Source organism: Neovison vison, chromosome 11 (assembly GCF_020171115.1).
Source record: "Neovison vison isolate M4711 chromosome 11, ASM_NN_V1, whole genome shotgun sequence".
NCBI lineage: Eukaryota > Metazoa > Chordata > Mammalia > Carnivora > Mustelidae > Neogale > Neogale vison.
Window position 1 is genome coordinate 6,814,225 of NC_058101.1, and position 23,433 is coordinate 6,837,657.

The following is a 23,433-nucleotide window of genomic DNA, read 5'->3' on the forward strand; positions in this document are numbered from 1 at the left end:
TTTTGTGTGGCTAGAGAATAACCATATATAAGAAATGTGGATAAATATTAACAAAATACTTTCCAGCAGAAGAAGAGACCCAAACATGTATATACTGTATGATTTAATTGGGATAAGGAATAAGATCAAACAAAACCCATCTATAACATCGGAATCAGAATACTGGTTGCTCTGAGTAGTAAGCAGACCTGGAAGAGGGACAGGGAGAGCATGTGGGATGCCGGTTAAGTTCCGGTGTGGTTCTGCGTGTTGATTACATTGATACACTCAGTTGTGAATATATTCACCAAGCTATACGCTTATGTGTATTTTCCTCTGTATGTGTGCATATGTACATATATTATTATATGTGGATTATATTAGTTGTGAATATATTCACCAAGCTATACGCTTACGTGTATTTTCCTCTGTATGTGTGCATATGTACATATATTATTATACAACTAAACATTTAAGTATTAAAGTGCATTTTTTAATAAAATTTTTATAAAACCCACCTCTCATCTTCAGCCTTCAAAGCCTCTAACTTCTTCTTACCCCATGGCTAGGTAGTTTAAAATACAACTTAATACACTAAATAGACTCTGAGCAACAGCATCATTAAAAAAAAAAAAAGTTTGGTCCAAAAAGAAAAAGAGGGTTTGCACATGTCTTCAGGCATTACTGACCTTCTTTTAAGTTGCAAGCGCGTGAGCTTTCAGGAGTGGGATTTTCCTGTCTTTGGCACTAAACCCTACCAAATGTGTCTGTATATCACACAAAAGATGGAGTCCATGAAAAAGCATGTAACAAACACTGCATGAAGTTCAAGGCAAGTCTGGCCTTCCTTATGCCCAATATGCTTTCGCTCCATTCCTATTTTATTTCACTTTTAAACTTTTTAAAAATCGAAGTATAATTAACATATAAAACATATTAGATTTAGATGTATAACATGTTTTTATACTTGTGTATACTGCAAAATAATCAGCATAATAAGCCTAGTATTAATGTCTGTCACCATATAATTACAAATTTTTGTGTGTGCAGTAACTTTTAAGACTTACTCTCTTAATTTTCAAATATGCAGTATAGCAGTATTACCTACAATTACCATGTTGTACATTATATCCCCATGACATTTATTTTACAACTGAAAATTCGTACCTTTTGACTTCCTTCACCATTTTCATCCACCTTCCCAATGCCAACCAATCTGTTCTCTATATCCATGAGCTTAGTTTTTTGGGGGTTTTTGTTTTTGCTTTTTAGATTCCACATATAAATGAGATCATGTGATGTTTCTGTCGTAGACTTATCACATTTTAGCATGCTGTTCTCAAGGTCCATCTCTGTTCTCACAAATGGATGGGAGATATTTTATTGTTTTTTATGGCTGATAATATTCCATCCTATTTATATATGTGTATATATGTGTGTGCATATACATATATCTATACACAAACACATTTTCTTTATCCATTCAACCATTGATGGACACTCAGGTTGTTTCTCTATCTTGGTTATTGTAAATAATGCTGTAATGACATAGGGGTGATACATGCTTTTTCACCTTAGTGTTTTGTTTTCTCTTCATATAAATAAATACCCAAACATGAAATTGCTGGATCATATTTTTTTCTTAATGGCTATTTCAATATATACTACCACAAACAGTGCACAATATTCCCCTTTTCCACATCCTTGTCAACACTTGGTATTTTTCCCCACAGTCCTACCCCTTTGTTCTTTTTGATAATAGCCATTCTTCTTCTAACAGATGTACTGTGATAGCCTACTGTGGTTTTTACTTGAATTTCCCTGATTAGTGACTTTGAAGATCTTTTCATATACCCACTGGCCTTCTATAGGTCTTCTTTGGAAAAATGTCTATTCAGAGCATCTGTTTATTTTTTTAATTGTATTTTTTTTTTGCTATTGTCTGAGTTCTTCATATATTTTAGATACTAACCCCTTATCAGATATATGATTTGCAAATATCTTCTCCCATTCAGTAGGTTGCCTTTTCATCTTGTTACTGGTTTTTTGTTTGATATAGACCCAATTTTTTATTTTTGCTTTTATTGCCTTTGCTTTTGGTGTCAAATCCAAAAACTACTGCCAATTAACAATGCCAAGGAATTCACTCCCTATGTTTCCTCCCACAGATTTTATGGTTTCATGTTTTACCTTCAAGTCTTTAATCCATTTTGAGGGAATTTTTGTAAATCATCCAGTTTTCCCAACACCATTTATTAGAGACTGTCCTTTGCCTATTGTATATTCTTTGTGCCTTTTCCTAAATTAATTTACCATATATGTATGGGTTTATTTCTGGGATCTCTATTCTGTTCCACTGATCTGTGCATCTGGTTTTTTGCTTTTGTTTTTAACTTTTTTTCATAAGTATTTATTCATTTGAGAGAGAGAGCAAGTGAGAGAACAAGCAGGGGGAAGGGTAGAGGAAGAGGGAGAATCAGACTCCCTGTTGAGCAGGGTTCCCAATGCAGGGCTCAATTCCAGGACCCCAGGATTATGACCTGAGCTAAATAAAGGTGGTCACTTAAACGACAGAGCCACTCAGGTGCCCCAGAAGATGTTGTTTTTTAAAGTAGGCTCCATGCCCAGCATGGAGCCCAATGTGGGGTCAGAATTCATGACCCTGAGATCAAGTCCTGAGCTGAGATCAAGAGCTGGATGCTCAACTGACTGAGCCACCCAGGTGCCCCTGTGTGTCTATTTTATGCTGATACCATACTAATTTGATTACTCTGGTTTTGTAATACAGTCTGAAATCAGGGAGCCTGATGCTTTGTTCTTCTTTCTCAAGATTGCTTAGGCTATCTGCGTTCTTTTGTGGTTCTACACAAATTTCAAAATTGCTTATTCTATTTCTATGGAAAAAAATGCCTTTGGAATCTTGATAAAGGTTGCATTAAATCTATAGATTGCTATGGGTACTATGAACATTTTAACAATCTGATCTAATACATAAGCATGGAATATCATTCCATTTATTTTTGTCTCCTTCTATTTCTTTCATCAATGCCATACTTCTCAGTATGTTAGTCTTTCTCCTCCTTGGTTAATTCCTAGTATTTTGCTCATTTTAATTCAACTGAAAATTTTCTTAATTTTTCTTAAGATTTATTTATTTCAGAGAGAAAGGGATCATGCATGAAAGTGGGGGGAAAGGCAGAGGGAGAGGAGAGAGAGAGAGAATCACAAGCCGACTCCTCACTGAGTCTGGAGCCCAATGTGGGGCTCAATCTCACAACCCTGAAATCATGGCCAGAGACAAAAATCAAGAGTTGGATGCTTAACCAACTGAGCCATCCAGGTGCCCTCTTAATTTCTCTGATAGTTTGTTATTGGTATATAGAAATGCAACATATTTCTCTGTATATTGACTCTGAAGGACTTTTTTTAATAAAGATTTTATTTATTTGACAGACAGAGATCACAAGTAGGCAGAGAGGTAGGAAGAGCGGGGGGTGGGGGGAAGCAGGCTCCCTGCTAGGCAGGGAGCCCGATGTGGGGCTTGGTCCCAGGACCCTGGGATCATGACCTGAGCCGAAGGCAGAGACTTTAACCCACTGAGCCACCCAGGCGACCTTGAAGGACTTTTTTTTTAAGAGAGAGAGAGAGGGAGGGAGCCCAAGCAGGGTGGGGGGGCAATGAGAGAGGGAGAGAAATCCTTGAGCAGATTCCTCTCTTGGCACACAGGCCAACTTGGGGTTCAATTCCAGGACCCTGAGATTATCACCTGAGCCAAAATCAAGAGCTAGATGCTTAACCAACAGAGCCACCTAGGCAACCCTCTGTACATTGACTCTGTATCCTGCAATTTTACTGAACTTACTAGTCTTAATAGTTTTTTGGTGCAATCTTTAAGGTTTTCTATATACAAAATACTATGTCATCTCAAGAGTGACAATTTTCCTTCTTTCTCTACAATCTGGATGACTTTTATCTTTTTCTTGCCTAATTGCTGTAGCCACGACTTCAACACTATGTTGAATAAAAGTGGCAAGAGCAGGCATCCTTGGGGCTCCTGGGTGGCTCAGTTGGTTAAGCAACTGACTCTTGGTTTCAGCTCAAGTCATGATCTCAGGGTCATGGAATCCAGCCTCACACGGGGCTCCACACTCAGTGGGGAGCTGCTTTTCTCCCTCTCCTTCTCCCCATCCCCCGTTCATGCACAGTCTCTCTCTCAAATAAATGAATAAATCTTAAAAAAAAAAAAGAGAGAGTGCACATCCTTGTCTTTTTCCTAATCTTAAAGAAAAAGTTTCCACTTAACCCCACTGGGTTGTAATGTCAGCTGTGGGCTTTTCATAAATGGCCTTCATTATGTTGAGGGATGTTCCCTCTATACCCACATTATTGCAAGTTTTTATTATAAATGGATATTGAATTTTGTCATATACTTTTTATGCTTCTATTTAAATGATCATGTGATTTTCTCACTTCCTTTTATTAATGTGGTATATCACAATGATTGATTTGTAAATGCTGAATCACCCTTGCATCCTTGGAATAAATTCCACTTGATCACAGGGTAGGATCCTGTTAATGTATTGCTGAATTCGGCATGCTAATATTTGATGAGGAGTTTTGCATTTGTGTTCATTAGGGATATTGGTCTGCCATTTTCTTCTTTTCTTGTCTGGTTTTGATATCATGGTAATGCTGACCTCATAAAGTGAGTTTAGAATGTTCTTTTCTCTTTTATTTTTTGAAGAATTTGAGAATGATTGGTGTTAATTCATCAGTGCAGTTATTTGGTCCTAGAATTTTGTCAGGAGGTTTTAAATTACTGCTTCAATCTCCTTACCAGTAATCAATCTGTTCAGATTTTTCTCATCCTGATTCAGTTTGAAAAGTTTTTATGCTTCTAGGAATTTATTCATTTTTTTTTCTAGGTGGTCCAATGGGTTAGCGTGTAATTGTTCATAGTCTCTTATGATCCTGTGTATCTCTGTAGTACCAGTTGTAATCAATCTTCTGTCATCCTTGATTTTACTTAAGCCCTCTTTTTTTCTTTGTTAGTTTAGCTAAATGTTTTGCAATTTTGTTTATATTTTCTAAGAACAAGCTCTTGTTTCATCGATCTTTTCTATCATCTTTTTGTCTCTATTTATTTCTCTTCAGACTTTTATTTCCTTCCTTCTCCTAACTTTGGGCTTCATTTGTCCTTTTTCTAGTTTCCTGAGGTGTACATTGGTTGAGATTTTTCTTGTTTCTGAGGTAGGCATTTATTGCTATGAACTTCTCCCCAGAACTCTTTTTGCTATATCCCATAATTTTTGGTATATTGGTTTGGTATTTTCGTTTTCATTTGTCTCAAGTTATCTTTTCAGATTTCACTCTCGAATTCTTTACTGACCCGCTGGCTGTTCAGTAATACACTGTTTAATATCCACATAATAAATTTTCAGTTTTCTTTTTTATAATTGATTTCTAGTTTCATACCACTGGGTTTGGAAAAAATGATATGATTCAATCTTCAGTTTGTGCAGACTTGATCTATCCTAGAGTATGTTTCATGTGCACTTGAGAAGAATGTGTATTCTGTTGTTTTTGGATGGTATGTTTTGTTAGGTCCATCCGCTCAAATGTGTGATTGAAGGTCAATGTTTCCTTTGTTTTTGCAGTCTGATCTATCTATTGATGTACAGGTACCTGTACAACAGGTACCTGTTAGGTCCATCTGCTCAAATGTGTGATTGAAGGTCAATGTTTCCTTTGTTTTTGCAGTCTGATCTATCTATTGATGTAAGTAGGTGATGTTCAAGTCCCCAGCCTTCTTCTGGGTTCCATTTGCATGGAGTATCTTTTTCCATCTTATAATTTTCGGTCTGTTTGTGTATTTATGTTTGAAGTCAGTCTCTTGGGGGTAACATATAGATGGGTCTTATTTTGTTTTGTTTTATCTACTTAGCCACTCTATGTTTTCTGATTAGAGAATTTACTCTATTTACCTTCAAAGAATTATTGATAGGTAAAGACTTATTACTGCCATTTTGTTATTTGCTTTCTGGCTGTTTTGTACTTCCTCTGTTCCTTTCTTCTCTCATTCTCTTCCATTGTGGTTTGATGACTTTCCTTAGTGGTAGGTTTAAGATGCCTTTCTCACTGCCTTTTGTTCATCCACTACTGGTTTTTGCTTTGTGGTAATAATGAGACCTAAATATAAAATTTGTAAGTCTATTTTAAGCTGATGATAACTCAAGTTTTAATGCATTTTAAAGTCTACACTTTTATTCTCCCTCTAATGTTTTGTTTCTGATGTCACATTAAACTAATGTAATGTCACATTAACTAATTATTGTAGCAACATTTATTTTTTGTATTTTTATGTTGTCTTTTTTGTATTATTTTGTATATTTGTCTTTTTTAAAAAGGAATTTTATTTGAGAGAGAGAGAGAAAGCAAGAGAGAGAGCACAATGGGGTCGGGGCAGAGGGAGAGGCAGACATCCCACTGAGCAGGGAGCATGATGTGGGGCTCAATCTTGGGACTTCAGGATCATGACATAAGCCAAAGGCAGACGCTTAACCAACTGAGCCACCCAGATGCACCTATATTTGTCTTTTAATTCCCACACTAGCTTTAAGAGATTATTCTATTCCCTTCAGTAAATATTCACCTTTACCAGAGATACATTTTTCGTATGTTTTCTTGTTACTGTTTATATTTTTTCTCAACTTAGTAAGTCTGTTTAGTATTTCTTTAAGGTCAATTTGATGGTGATGAACTCCTTTAGCTTTTTTTTTTTTGGTCTGGAAAATTCTTTTCTTCACCTTCAATTCTGATTAATAACTTTGCTGGGTAGCATATTCTTGGTTGGAAATTTTTTTCTTCTAGCATTTTGACTATATTGTGTTACTTCCTTCTGGCTTGCAAGGCTTCTGCTGAAAAATATGATCATAGCCTATTTGAGTTCCCTCACATGGTAACAACTTATTTTTCTCTTGTTGCTTTTAAGAGTCTCTCCTTTCCCTTAAATTTTGACATTTTAATTATAATGTGTCTTGGTGTGGGTCTCTTTGGTAACATCTTACCTGGAATCCTCTCAACTTCCTGGATTTGGAAGTCTGTTTCTTTCCCCAGATTAGGGGAGCTTTTGGTTATTATTTCTTCAAAAAAAAATTTTTGCCTCTTTCTCTCTTCTTTTTCCCAGATTTCTCTCTTCTCTTCTTTCACCCTATAAGGTGAACATTAGTCTGCCTGAGGTTGTTCTAGAAGTCCCTTAAACTATCTTTTCATCTTTTAAAATTCTCTTTGCTGAAGTTCTGTGTTCATCCATTCTTCTTCCAAGTTCAGTAAGCATCTTTATAACCATTATTTGAACTTCTTTTCAGGTAAATTACCTACCACCATTTCATGAAGGTTCCCCCCTCCTTGGGTTTCATTTTCTGTTTTCATTTGGAATATATTCCTCTATTTCTTCATTTTGCTTGACTGCCTACATTAGTTTCTATGCATCAGATAGAACAACTGCCTATCCATCTTGAAGGCTGGCCTTGCGAAGATAAAACTTACTGTTCAACACCGTTCTTGCTCTTAGCTATCTCTCAAAACTTTGTAATTATACAAACAGCATATTTTATTTTTATTTTTAATAGGTTCCAGTAATTAGCCAGACTGGACCCTAGAGCCATGTGATTTGGAGGTGTCTCCTGACCTGGCACAAAACTGGGGCTCCAGGCAAGTGTCTGAGTTCCCTTCTGGGAGGTATGAGTGAGCTAGAGTGCAAACATGGCATTCCCTAGCCCACATTCACTGAGAGCACCTATACAGCCGCTAAAGGTGTGCCAAGCCTAAAGTTTGTCCTTTAGGCTGAAGCTCTAGGACTAACAAATAGGATTCTTCCACAAAAAGACTAGGGGTGTGTTTCAATCTGGTCTGTGCAGTCCCCTGGGATCAGTACCTACCAAGGACTCTGACTGTTACAGTCTATGAGATACAGGAGCACCAGTGCCCCTGGCCACCAGAGCCAAGAGTGATCAAAGGATATTCCCTGGGTGACAGCCACTAAAACCAGGCAACAGACATAAAAACTAGGATACCAGACACATAAAGAACTCTGTTGTGAGAGATGATGGCGCTCTACAGTGTAGCAGAGGGAGAGCATAAAGATAATGCCCACTCTCTGAGGTGCCAGGGAAGGTTTTTGCCCTTACATGTGTGTAACAGAAGCCTGCCCCTGAGGTTTCAACTTTGACAATAAACTAATAAGCCTTTTTCACAGAAAGACTTGAGTTCCTGGGTCTACTGGCTCTTGCTGTGGTAGTTCTTGGGACAGCCACTGGGGGTGACAGTGCTATGTAAGAATTCTCTGTTGGTGCTAGTCCTATGGGCCAGGAACTGCTACCACCAGAAGAGGTGATGGAGAGGTGTCTCCTGGCATCAACAGTAAAAAACAGGGCACCAGAGAATGGCGTAAGCTCCTCCCCAGATGATACCGGCAAGCTGGAGCAAGGCCAAGGGAGCCTGTATCAAGTGGCCTCTGTTCCCTAATAGCAGTTTTGTAGGCCTTCTTGTGTAAGCCAAACCAGAAGCCTGCCCCTCAGTCCAAAGCTCCTGGACCAACAGGTCTCTTTCTCAGAATGACTGGGGGCATGTTTCAGTCTGTTATCTGTGCAACTGTTCCAGGAGTCCTCACAATGTCCCAGCACCATTTTAGGTACTGGGGATAGATTAATGAACAAAATAAACATCTTGCCCTTGTTAAATTACTATTCTTGTGGCAGGAGGCAGTCAGATAACAAAATAAATAATCAAATGATATCTTAGAATACAGTAATTACTACAGTTTTTTGTTTGTTTTTTCTGTTTTCTGTTTATTTTTAGGACTATGGTTTTCAAAGAAGTATTACAAGGGAAATGGGAGTACACGCAGAGTCTGCAACTTAAACTGAATGATTAGGGAGTTAAGAGGCTGGAGTAGGAGGGCCCTATGCTTGCCTCACGCCTCAAACACAGCTAGATAAATATCAAATCTTTCAGAATGCCAGGAAACCAGTCTGAGGACTGAGAGAACAACAGCACAACGAGAGGGAGAAAAGAGGCCACAGCATGGAAAGTAGGAGATGTGGGGTTGTGATTTGGGGAAGAAAAGAACAGCGAGTGCCAGGGAAGGGAGGGAGTGCTGATCAGGGAGAGAGGAGAGAGAGAGAGAATAGAGTGCAGGGCATTAAATAACAAGAACACTTCTCCAAAGCCACTGATGATGAAAATGAGAGGGGTTGATTACTGCAAGTTTTTACAAGTGGCTGAGCTCAGAGACTGAAGTTTTAGAAGTCATGCGGTCACTGGGTGAAGGCTGGCGGGTACAGAGGTGCTCCTGGAGAGAAAGTGGGCAGAGGCCTATGAGCAGATGGTGTGATCTGAAGCTCCCCAGGTCACACTGTGAGAGACAGTTCCCCCTTCTTGCAGTGCATTTGGGAGACATGGCATCACCTCCCCAGGGACAAAAGAGCCAGTGGGTGCCATTGGGCTACCTGGCTCATTAGCATAGGAGCAGGGATGCCGGCTGCGGGCCTCTAACCAAGACGCTGGCTTTTTGCTACTCTTTGCCATGAACTCCAAGCCCGTGCTCAATGCAACGGCCCTTCTTGAACTCACCACAAGAAAAATTTCGAGAGACTGCAAATATAATGGAGGTTAAAGAACATCCTACTAGGGCGCCTGGGTGGCTCAGTGGGTTAAAGCCTCTGCGTTCAGCTCAGGTCATGAACTCAGGGTCCTGGGATCAAGCCCTACATCAGGCTCTCTGCTCAGCAGGGAGCCTGCTTCCTCTTCTCTCTCTCTGTGTGTCTGCCTACTTGTGATCTCTATCAGTCAAGTAAATAAATAAATAAATATTTAAAAGGAAAAAAAAAGAATGGCTTAACCAGGAAATTAAAGGAGAAATTTAAAAATGCATGGAAACAAATGAAAATGAGAACACGACAATCCAAAACCTTTAGGACACAGCAAAGAGTACTAAAAGGGAAATATACTGCAATACAGCCCTACCTCAAAAAGCAAGAAAAGTCTCAAACATACAACTTACTCTTTTATCTAAAGGAACTAGAAAAATTACAGCATAAAGCCTAATGCCAGCAGAAGAAGGAAAATAATAAAGATTAGAGTAGAAGTAAATGATACAGAAAGAAAAAAAAGCCAATAGAGGAGATCAATGAAATTAGGAGCTTTTTCTTGGAAAGAATCAATAAAATTGATAACCTCTAGGCCAGACTTAAATAAAGAAAAGAGGGACGCCTAGGTGGCTCAGTGGGTTGAGCCTCTGCCTTCAGTTCGGGTCATGATCCCAGGGTCCTGGGATCGAGCCCCGTATCGGGCTCTCTGCTGGGCGGGAAGACTGCCTCCCCCCTCTCTCTGCCTGTCTCTCTGCCTCTCTCCCTTGTGATCTCTGTCTGTTAAATAAATTTTTTAAAAAAATAATAAAAATAAAGAAAAGAGAAATGACCCAAATAACAAAAATCATGAATGAAAGAGGAGAGAGCACAACCAATACCACAGAAATGTAATTTTAAGAGAATATTATGAAAAGTTATATGCCAACAAATTAGGCAATCTGAAAGAACTGGATAAATTCCTGGAAACATACAAACTACCAAAACTGAGACAGAAAGAAATAGAAAATTTGAACAGATCGGTAATCTGCAAAGAAATTGAATCAGTAATCAGAAGTCTCCCAACAAACAAAAACCCCAGGCCAGGTAGCTTCCCAAGGGAATTCTACCAAACATTTAAAGAAGAGTTAATACCTACTCTTCTCAAACTGTTCCAAAAAGTATAAATGGAAGGAAAAAGGAAAACTTCCAAACTCATTCCATGAGGCCAGCATTATCTTAATTCCAAAACCAGACAAAGACCCCACTAAAGTGGAGAATTATAGGCCAATATCCTAGGTAGTAAAGTTGTGACTGATATCAAGGTGGTAAAGTTGTGACTGATTTAGCAAAATACTTTGAAATCTATTCACATTGATGCATTGATTAGTTCTAAAACTGACACCTGTGATGGCTGAACAATTCTGTGAATATACTAAATACCATTATATTGTATCCTCTAAATAAATGATTTATATGGTATCTGAATTGCATTATCAATAAAGCTCTTTTTCTAAAAAAAGAATGAACTGTGCAACAACACAGATGAATCTCAAAAGCATTATGCTAAGAAGTCAGTTACAAAAGGCTACATACAGCACAATATTTAAATGACCCTCTAGAAAAGGTAAAACTGTTGTGACAAAAAGCAGATCTGTTGGCCAACAGACACGTGAAAAAGTGCTCCATATCACTTGGCATCAGGGAAATACAAATCAAAACCACAATGAGATACCACCTCACACCAGTCAGAATGGCCAAAATTACCAAGTCAGAAACAACAGATGCTGGCAAGGATGCAGAGAAAGGGGAACCCTCCTACATTGTTGGTGGGAATGCAAGTTGGTGCAACCACTCTGGAAAACAGTATGGAGGTTTCTCAAAAAGTTGAAAATAGAGTTACCCTACGACTCAGCAATCATAGTAGTGGGTATTCACCCTAAAGATCCAAATGTAGTGATCCGAAGGGGCACGTGCACCAGAATGTTTATAGCAGCAATGTCCACAATAGCCAGACTATGTAAAGAACCTAGATGTCCATCAATAGATGAATGGATAAAGAAGATGTGATATATATATATTCCATTATATATATATATATAGTGCACCAGAATGTTTATAGCAGCAATGTCCACAATAGCCAGACTATGTAAAGAACCTAGATGTCCATCAATAGATGAATGGATAAAGAAGATGTGATATATATATATTCCATTATATATATATATATATAATGGAATACTATGCAGCCATCAAAAGAAACCTTGCCATTTGCAATGATGTGGATGGAACTAGAGGGTATTATGTTAAGCAAAATAAGTCAATCAGAGAAAGACAATTACCATATTATCTCTCTGATATGAGGAATTTGAGAGGCAGGGTGGGGAACTGTGGGGGTCAAGGAAGGAAAAAAACGAAACAAGATGGGATCGAGAGGGAGACAAACCATAAGAGACTCTTAATCTCACAAAACAAACTGAGGGTTGCTAGGGTGAGGGGGTAGGGATAGGGTGGCTGGGTTATGGACATCGAGGAGGGTATGTGCTATGTGAGTGCTGTGAAGTGTGTAAGCCGGACAGGCAAATAATACATTACATGTTAATTAAAAAAATAAAATAAAAAATTCAAATTTTAAATTTAGTTTTTTAAAAAAAGCAGATCTGTGACTGCCAAAGGCTTGAGTGGAGGGAGGACACTGAATGACTATAAGGGGGCATGAAAGAACTTTCTGGGGTGATGAAATGTTTTACATCATGATTGTATTAATGGTTATGTGATGGTACGCATTTGGCAAAAGTCATAGTGTTGTACTCTTAAAATTAATAAATTTATAAAATCATAACACAGCTGATTTTTAAAAGTTAACAACAAATTTTTCATATTCCTTGGAATGTCTTTGTGTATACCAAGAGTTAAATGTATCCCAATTTGAAAACTACTAATAAAAGGAAATGTAATATTGCAATGGCCCATAGAAAAGGCTGAAAAAGAGCTGGGAGAGCCAAAGGAAATTAGGGTTGTGATCAGATAAGTACGTGTATCTTAGAGACCAGAGGCCAAGTCAGGACACCACAGCAGTAAATGTAAACTACCATCACCATCGCCCAAAGAAAACCAAGCAGGATCAGACACTTCGGTGACCACTAGAGGTCAGCACTAGAACACGCTATCTTTCTTCTAATGGCAAGATTTTAGACTGCTCTTAGGAAGGACAAAAGAGAAGGGGAGAAAACAATTCTGAATTTAACTATCCACTCAAAAACGACTGTTTCAACTTCCAAATGACTAAATTTTAATTGGAAAGATTAACGTTTTTACCAGTAATGGACACGAGGGTTTGTGAACAAAGTTGAGTTCCAATATAAAGAAATACAGCTTTGTTTTGCACACTGTTCTCCCTCTACGTTGTGGCACTCTGCTAGTAGGGGAAAGAGTCTGTGCTCCGCCGGCTCTAGTGGTTAGGCTGGTCTCCAGCACTGGTGATGTTTAACTGCTGGTTCAATAACTACCGCTTCTGGGGTCCAGCTGGCATTGGGTATTCTGAACAATTTCTATGTCCTCCAGCCTCATTACCACAGATGAGCTTCTTTGGCCTTGCTGGGCATCCTCTTAGAATAAAATCACAGCTGGTTTGTGCTCTCTGATATCTTAACTAGGCCCAAAGGCAAACCTAGGAGTTCTTTCATGATAACCTTGATTCTGTAAAAAACTGAAGAGGAAACTTTGTTCTCAACATGTTCTGCTGCTTGCTATTTCCAACTTATTGCTTGGGTAGTCCCATGTTAGACTTGGTGCTTTTCTAAGAGACCTTGAAAATGATCCAGTTTGTTCAAGGAGAGTCAAAACAATCCAACTGTTTAAGGATACCCTAAAACTTATCAGCTAGTTTCTGAACTCTTACATCAACCCTTTCCAGGGTTTCAGTCCAAGGAAGCCAGGACACAGGAGTCTAATCCTTGTCCCCTTCTCCTTTTCTTTTTGTTCAGGAAACAGCTCTCCATTCCTAATACTTTTTAGAGGTCCTTCCTATAAGATACTTCTGCTCCTCTCTCGTATGATCCCCCTTGTTCTGCTGTATCTGCCTTTTCCTTCCCTTAGACTACTTATGAATATTAAAGGTGATCTGGAGTACAGACATAGAAAACTTTGTAAGAGGAAATAAAAAGGTTATCTACATAGTATTTTCAAAATATTACTCCTAAAACATTCCATATACAATGATACAGTGTCTTATTTGTAGACACCGCTCTGTTGGTAGATTTTAAACCTCTAGGCTTTAGCTCTCTACTTTTTTTTTTTTTTCTCCTGCAGTGAGAAACACATTCTTTTCAAGGACAATCGTCCTTAAAATAAAATTAAATGTGAAAAAAAAAAAAAAAAGGACAACAGGTCTCTGGCAATGATTTCCAAATGTGTATGTATGAATACGTGTGGAGTAAGTTATATTAGAGTACAAGACGTGTGGTGTTTAAAAGAAACTCTTTCAAAGATTTCTCACATGTCCCTCATTATGTATGTCATCAGCATATCTCTGCATCTCCTATAATGTGTCTTTCATATGTCTTTCATTCTACGAGTAGCTCATACATGTTTATGAAATAAAAAGAGGGATGGAAGAGGGAGTAAAAAACGTCAGGAGCCTTATGAAGGTTAAGATTTCCAGGATAAGGGGCGCCTGGGTGGCTCAGTCATTAGGTGTCTGCCTTTGGCTCAGGTCATGACCCCAGGGTCCTGGGATCAAGATCTGCATTGAGCTCCCTGCTCAGCTGGAAGCCTGCTTCTCCCTCTCCCACCCCCGCTCCTTTGCTCCCTCTCTCACTGTCTCTCTGTCAAATAAATAAATAAATCTTAAAAAAAATAAAAAAGACTTCCAGAATAAATATTAGCAGGAACAGTTATCAGAAACCTTAGTCACCAGAAGAAATAATTTAGCTTTTGCAACTAGATCTAATCTACCTACTTCCTTGGGAAGAAATTATACTAATAGGAACTTTTGGTGAAAGTGGTAAGGAGTCATGTTTCTGGTCACCTGGGCTTATAATTTTGGCCTCACTGAACAGTTACATGAACTAGGACTTGAAACCATAAACCCCAGTGATTCAGCGGTCTTATACTATTGGACCATGTTACACACACAAACTCAGTCACAAGTTCACATGTGTCAAACCATGGACTTCAATGTCGAGGCTATAGTATTTGTAAACTAAATTTATTTTCTTCAGCCTTGTGAAAGAAACACTTGTAAGTCACTAAGTTATTCCATGAGTATTTTCCTATACGCTATTGCTGGATGGAGGCTAAAACCAAGTGAACTGTGACTGTCCTTAGCCAACCTGTTAGGGTCTTACAAATCTCGTTTCCAGCTCCACATTTCACCCCAGAAACTTTTGTACTACCCAGACATCTACAGTCATCTTTTATTATTTAAATCAGGTAATTTGGCTGGTTGTCAAGAAATCTAGACAAGAACCATGAAGTTAGCAATTCACTTTTCTGTGGAGTAAAGCTGCAGGGTCCAATCTACAATTAAACACTCACCCCAGAAACAGAGTAAGTCTACTGCAGCAAAATTTCAAGAACAAACTATTTAGAGAATCGTTTTATTGAAAACCAAAACTGCTCCAGGTAGACATCACTCAATGAATACGAATGACCTATAATAAATGTTGAGGATTTGGTTTCTCATTTGCCAATCATTGATTTGGATAATACCCCACCTCTGAGGAAAAGAAATAGGGCATATGACCATTGCCACTTGCAGTTCTTCGTTTCGGGATACTCCCAAACTTGCAAACCAAGATTCTGGGACAATGGCTTGTGAATGAAACTTCTTACTGAGAACCATGTTAACATTAAATAAGAAAAAAACCAAAAACTGAAATACGACATTATTAAAATTAGGGGGTCCCTGGACACCTGGGTGGCTCAGTGGATTAGGCCTCTGCCTTCGGCTCAGGTCGTGATCTCAGGATCCTGGGATCGAGCCCCACATCAGGCTCTCTGCTCAGCAGGGAGCCTACTTCCCCCCACTCTCTCTGCCTGCTTCTCTGCCTACTTGTGATCTCTGTCAAATAAATAAATAGTCTTTTAAAAAAATAAAATAAAAATAAAGAAAATAAAATTAGGGGATCCCTTGCACTGACAAGTACTTTAAAAGAGAAAATAAAGTATCAATAATTTAGGAACACAGACTTAAAAGGAAAGGAGATGAGAGAACATAGCACATAGGCATCAACGTCAGGATCTTTCTCCAAGCAAGGACCCAATCTTGAGGGACTGACTGGCTACACAGGCAACTCCAGGGGCAGATTTTTGTCGAATTCTTCGCATCCATATGACTCTACAAAGACAGTCACTCATCCATTTATTCTCCACTCTAATACTTAAAAAATCAAAACAAAATCTTGAGTTCTCTACTATGTGCCAGACCACAGAGTGTGATGTCGATGCTCTAGTGTTTGTAAATTAACTTTATTTTCTTCACTATTGCAATAAGAATACTTACACGTGGGAAGCACTGAGTTATCTGGTTAGTATTTTCCTAAGTGCTGGGCTGAAACCGATGCCATGTGAATGTGACATCTCTATACCCCGCTCTGTCTCAGTAGGGTGACCAGGACCTGAAGTGGACAGAGGGTTACACAAACAACTGAGGTATTTACTGAGTGCTATGCGGTAAGTAAGGTGAGGAATACTAACATTTTTAAGACGGTCTTTGGCCTCAGGATGTTGCTAGAGATGGTAAGATTTAAGATGAGGAAGTTTGGGTATCATACTGTTAGAAAGGAACAGAGAAGTATTTATAAGAGTTTTCTTACAAATGTGTAATTTGGTTTTCTTCCAAAAAATATGGGCTTATAATTATCCTTTCTTCTGAATATATCTATTCCAATTATGTCTGTTATCTTGAAATGTTTTATACAATACTTCCAGTTTAAACATCAACTCTTTCAGAGAGTTTATACTGATCAACAACAGCCCCTGCTCCATTTGTTGCCAGCAATAATCACTTTCAACTATTTTAACTTTTTCTTTTAGTACAGTCAACACACATGACATTAGTTTCAGGTGTACAACACCTGATTTAAATTCATACACTAGTTCATGCTATGCTGTGTAGCCACCATCGGTCACCACACACTAGTACAGTATCAGGGACCAGACGCCATATGCTGTGCCTTTTATTCTCATGACTTATTCATTATAGTATTAGAAGCCTGTATTTCCCACTCCCCTTCACCCATTTTGCCCATCTCCCCTTCCGTCGCCTCTGACAACCATGAGTTTGTTTTCTGTATTTATAGGTCTGATTCTGCTTTTTGTTCATTCATTTTTTAGATTCCATTTATGAGTGAAATCATATGGCATTTGCCCCTCTCACTCTGACTGCATTTAGCATAACTCCCCCTAGGTCCATCCATATAGTCACAAATGGCACAGTTTCATCCTTTTCTATGGCTGTGAAATATTCCTGCGTGTACATGCATAGACACAAATAGCGTATATGGTGTGTGTATGTACACACAGTGTATAGGTACTATAGTTTGTATACACAACACACATCTTCCTTATCCATTGGTCTATCAATGGACACACAGTGTATATGTATATATAGTGTGTCTGCTCACACACACACACACACACCCCTTCCTTATCCATTTGTCTATTGATGGACACCTGTGTTTCCATATCTTGGCTACTGTAAATAACGCTACAATAAACACAGGGTGCACATATTTTTTTCAAATTAGTGTTTTCATTTTCTTTGGGTAAATACCCAACAGAGGAATTACTGGGATCATATAATATTTCAAGTTTTAATTTTCTAAGGAAACTGCATACTGTTTTTCACACTGGCTGCACCAATTTACATTCCCCCCGCTAGTGCACAAGCGTTCCTTTTTCTCCACATCCTTGGCACACATGTTTTTTCCTGTCTTTTTTATTTGAGCCATTCTGACAGGTATAAGGTGATATCTCATTGGGTTTGATTTGTATTTCGCTGAGAAGCAATACTGAGCATCTTTTCATGTGTCTGTTGGCCACTGAGCATCTTTTCATGTGTCTGTTGGCCACTGAATGTCTTCTTTGGAAAAATGTCTATTCAGGTCTTCTATCCATTTTTAATTGGATTATTTGGCTTTTTGGTGTTGGGTTGCAGATGTTCCTTATATATTTTGGATATTAACCCCTTATCAGATATATCATTTGCAAATACCTTCTCCCATCAGTAGGCTGCCTTTTTGTTTTGTTGATGGGTTTCCTTTGCTGTGCAAAAGCTTTTAGTTTGATATAGCCCCAATAGTTTATTTTTGCTTTTGTTTCCCTTGCCTGAGGAGACATAGCTAGAAAAATAATGCTATGGCCTATGTCAGAAATTATTGCCTATGTTCTCTTCTAGGGCTTTTATGGTTTCAGGTTTCACATTTAGTTCTTTGATCCATTTTGAGTTTATTTTTGTGTATGGTATTAAAAGATGGCCCAGTTTCATTCTTTCACATATAGCTGTCCAGTTTTCCCAACACCATTTACTGAAAAGACTGTCTTCCCCATTGTATATTTTTGCTTCCTTTGTCACAGATTAATTGACCATACAATCATAAACAGGCTCTCTGCTCTTTTCCTGAAGTACATCTTTAAACCTGCAATTGTGGTATCTGCAGCTTTATCTTTCCCCCCCATACTGTTCTTTTTTTGTTACACTATTAGTTATTTTCTTATACTACTACTATACCACTAGTATATCAGTGTATATTCCAATGTCATGATCATTATCACATTCAAAGCAAAACATTCCTAATGTGAAGATCAAATTAATAATCCTTTCTAGCAGAATATACTCCACAAATCATTTGAAATCATGCCCTTTTTCAGTCTGTTTCATATTCGGTCATTACAATTTTTTATTTTTCTTTTGCATTTCTGGAGTTGTCCCTAATGTATTTCTATTTCCAATTCAATTGTTTAGAACCCATTTTTGTTTGTTCTTAAGGTCTAGTTTTAATCTGGACCAACTGCATTCTAGGTCAATAACTACATTAGAAAATCTTTAAAGTATCCCTGGGTACTTTTTCCATTTCTTGTATTATGGAGCTTTTTTCTTCCAGTTTGTTATGTGCAAATAACTTCTGAAATAATTTTCTCATAAAGGATGCATGGAAAAATAAATATTTTAGTACTTTCATTTTTGAGATGTGAATATGGTTAATAGTTTTGCTAGTATATAACTCTAGGTTCAAAATAATCTTCCCTCACAATTTTGTATAATGGATGATTTTCAAGGATTTGTATAAATTCAACTTTTTCAAAAGCAGTTTTAGTGTGCGTGGATGGGTCAGTTCATTAAGCATCTGCCTTTAGCTCATGTCGTGAGCTCAGGGTCCTGGGATCCTGAGACTGAGCCCTGCATCAGGCTCCCTACTCAGCAGGGAGTCTGCTTCCTTCTCTCCTTCTGCCTCTCCCCTAGCTTGTATGCACTGTCTCAGATAAATAAAATCTTTAAAATAAATAGATAGATAGATAGATAGATAGGTAAAAGCAGTTTTAGAGCAGCGCCTCGATGGCTCAGTCAGTTAAGCATCTTGATCTCAGGGTTGTGAGGTTAAGCTTTGCACTGGACTCCACTCTAGACACGGAGCCTTAAAAAAAAAACAACAACAATTTTTCATTCACAGCAAAACGAGAGGAAAGTATAAAGATTTTCCACATACTCCCTGCCTCCAGACATGCATAGTGTCCTCCATTATCAACAACGCACCACCAGAGATTTGTTACAAATGATGAACTTATATTAACATAACACAATTACCCAAAGTCCATAGTTTATATTATAGGTCTCAGTCTTGGTGTTGTACATTCCAAGGGTTTGGGAAAATGTCCGATGGCATGTATCCATCACTCCAACATCATGGAGAGCACATTAACTGCCCTAAAAATCCTATGTTCCACCTATTAATTGGTCTACCCTCCCTCAACCTACTTATCTTTTTACTGTCCCCACAGTTTTGCCTTTTCCAGAAAGTCATAGAGCTGGAATCATACAATAGATAGCCTTTCCAGATTGTCTTTTTTAGCTCAGTAAAGTAATTTAAGTTTCCCCATGTCTTCTCATGGCTTGACAACTCATTTCTTTTTAGGGCTAAATAATCCCATTTAGTGCTAACTACTCCACTGTCTGGATGAGCCACAAGTTTATTTATACACCCACCCACTGAAGGACATACTGATTGCTTCCGTGTTTCCGCAGCCATCAGTAAAGCTACTATAAATGAATATGTGTATTCTGGCTTTTGTGCGGACATACATTTTCAACTCCTCTGAGTAGGCTGGGAGCGCAACTGATGGACTGTATATTAAAGAATATATTTCATTGTCTAAGAAACCCCCAAACTGTTTCCCAAATGTTGTAGCATTTTGCATTCCACCAGCAATAAACACTATTTCCTCTTGCTCTACATTTTCATGCCAAAATTTGGTACTGTCCATGGTCTGGGTTTGTCTCTTCTAATAGATGGATATTGAAATTTCACTGTTGTTTTTATAGGCATTTCATGAGGACATATGATGTGGAGCAGCTTTTCATAAGTCTTATTTGCCATCTATATATATCATCTTTGGTGAGGCATCGGTTAAGATTTTGGTATTTTGAAATTTTAAATTTAAATTTAAAAACCATTTTAAAATCAGGTTTTCTGTTTTATTAACGTTAACATCTAAGAATTCCTTGTATATTTTGGACAACAATCCTTTATGCAATGTGTCTTTGGATGTATTTTCTCTCAGTCGATGGCCTGTCTTTTCATTCTCTAACACTATCTTTCACAGGGTAATGAAGCCCAGCTTATCAATTATTTCTTTCATGGGTTGAAACAGTGTTGTATCTGAAAAATCATCACCATATTCAAGGTCATCTAGGCTTCCTCTTATGTTACCTTCTAGAACATCTTTTATGGTAACAGAACTTATGTAACTATAACCATAGTTACATGTTTATCTTTTCTGGTTTCTCATTTTATATTTACGTCCATGATCCATCTTAAGTTAATTTTTTAAATGGGTTTAAGGTCTGCGACTAGGTTCATTCTTTTGGATGGGGATGTTCAATTGTTCCAGCACCATTTTTTTTTTTAAGATTTATTTATTTGAGAGAGAAGAAGAAAGCGTGTGTGTGATGAGTGGGGGAGGAGCATGACGGAGGGGAAGAGAGTCTTAAGCAGACTTCCAGCTGAGCACAGAGCCCAATGCAGGCCTCAGTCCTACAACCCAAGATCACGACCCAGGCTGAAACCAAGAATCTAATGCTCAGTCAACTGAGCCACCCAAGCATCCCTCCACCACCATTCTTTTAAAAAGATTTATTTTAGAGAGAGTGCGTGCACAAGTGGAGGGAGGAGCAAACAGAGAGAAGTTGGGGGAAGCAGACTCCCTACTGGGTAGGGAACCAATGCAGGGTTCAGTCCCACAACCCTGAGATCATAACCTGAGCCAAAACCAAGAGTCAGATACTCAACCGACTGAGCCACTGAGGTGCCCCAAAATCACCATTTCTTAAAAGAATTATATTATCTAAATTCCATTTTTAGAACTGCAATTATTCTCCCTTCCACTGTCATGATGTTAAACTAGTTTTCAACTTTTAATTTCTTAGGGAATCTCCACACTGTTTTCCTAAGTGGCTGCACCAACCTGCATTCCCACCAACCTCTCTTCACATCCTCTCCAACACTTGTTGTTTCTTGTCTTGTTAATTTTGGCCATTCTAACTGGTGTAAGGTGGTATCTCAATGTGGTTTTGATTTGAATCTCTCTGATGGCTACTGATGAACATTTTTCATGTGTCTGTTAGCCATTTGTATTTCTTTGGAGAAATATTTCTACATGTCTTCTGCCCATTTTTTGACATGATTATCTGTTTTATGGGTGTTGAGTTTGAGGAGTTCTTTATAGATCTTGGATAGCAGTCCCTTGTCTGTGGTGTCATTTGTGAATATATTCTCCCATTCCATGGGTTGCCTCTTTGTTTTGTTGACTGTTTCCTCTGCCGTGCAGAAGCTTTTTATCTTGATAAAGTCCCCAAAGTTGATTTTCACTTTTGTTTCCTCTGCCTTTGGAGACATGTCTGGAAAGAAGTTGCTGTGGCTGATGTCGAACAGTATGGACATTACTTAAGAAATTAAAAATAGAGCTTCCCTATAACCCTGCAATTGCAGTATTGGGTATTCACCCCACAGATACAGATGTAGTGAAAAGAAGGGCCAAATGTACCCTAATGTTCATAGCAGCAATGGCCACAATTGCCAAACTGTGGAAAGAGCCAAGATGCCCTTCAAAAGACGAATGGATAAAAAAGATGTGGTACATATATACAACAGATATTATGCCTGCATCAGAAAGGATGAATACCCAACTTTTGTATCGACATGGACAGGACTGGAGGAGATTATGCTGAGTGAAATAAGTCAAGCAGAGAAAGTCAATTATCATACAGTTTCACTTACTTGAGGAGCATAAGAAATAACGTGGAGGTGACTGGGTGAAGGAAAGGAAAAGTGAGTTGGGGTAAGTCAGAGGGGGAGACGAACCATGAGAGACTGTGGACTCCAAGAAACAAACTGAGGATTTTGGAAGGGAGGGGAGGTAGGGGTATAGGTAGGGGTATAGGTGAGGCTGGTGGTGGGTATTAAGGAGGGCACGTACTGCATGGAGCACTGGGCGTGGTGCATAAACAATGAATCTTGGAGACTGAAAAAATTTTTTAAAAAAACTAGTTTTCAAGTGTGAGTTTTATAATATGCTTAGTTTTCCTATTTGTTGTGTTCCCCAAGTCTCCAAATAGTTAATGATAAACATGTAACTACTTACTAGGCAATTTTCAAAGGGATATATGCAGCACCTCCAAAGTACCTTATTTTAAGTCAATTCTCTATAGTGTTTATAATAGAAAGCAGCATTTTTCATATTTTTCTGCTCTTTTTGTGAATCTCACATAACTAGATTATATATGCTGTTTGTACTCATTTCTTTCTCCACTACTCTCAGCTTAAAACAGTATCAAGTGCAGATAATGTATTCAAGATACATTTAAGAAGGACTTGCTCAATAATACTTTGAACGCTGTGTGAATCCTATCCACAGTCTAGTACATATTCATCATTTCAGATGGGGGCACCTCAGTGGCTCAGTCAGTTTGGTGTCTGACTCTTCATTTGGACTCAGGTCATAATATTGGGGTCCTGGAATCGAGCCCCATGACAAGTTCCATGCCCAGCAGAGTCTGCTTAAGGATTCTCTCTCTCCCCCTGTGCCCCCCACCCTGCTCACACATTCTCTCTCTCAAATAAATAAATCTTTTAAAAAAATAACTTCAGGGTGCCTAGATGGCTCAGTGGGTTAAGCCTCTGCCTTCAGCTCAGGTCATGATCCCAGGGAGCTGGGATGGAGCCCCACATCGGGCTCTCTGCTCAGCGGGGAGTCTGCTTCCTCCTCTCTCTCTGCCTGCCTCTCTGCCTACTTGTGGGCTCTTTCTCTGTCAAATAAATAAATAAAATCTTTTTTAAAAATTTCAGAATGTTTTTTATCATGATTCAAGCATTTATAAATTTATTCTAAAAGTTTACTGAGGACATGCTATAGGCCAAGCACTATTCTACATGTTGGGATGTGTCAATGAACAAAACAAAGGTCTCTGCCTTCAGGAAGCCTACATCTAGCAGGTAGAAGAGAGGGAGGGAGGCAACTAACAATGAATAATGTTATAAATAACATAAATATAAATATAAATAATAAATTAGCAATTATACACTGAGAAGAGATGAAGTAGAGCAAGGCA

General features: G+C 38.4%; 1 protein-coding gene across 6 annotated transcripts in view; it reads right to left on the minus strand.

Moving 5' to 3' along the window:
* ART3 (ADP-ribosyltransferase 3 (inactive)) overlaps window positions 1-23,433 on the minus strand; it is an 81,024-nt gene that overhangs the window by 31,589 nt on the left and 26,002 nt on the right. The window lies entirely within an intron of this gene.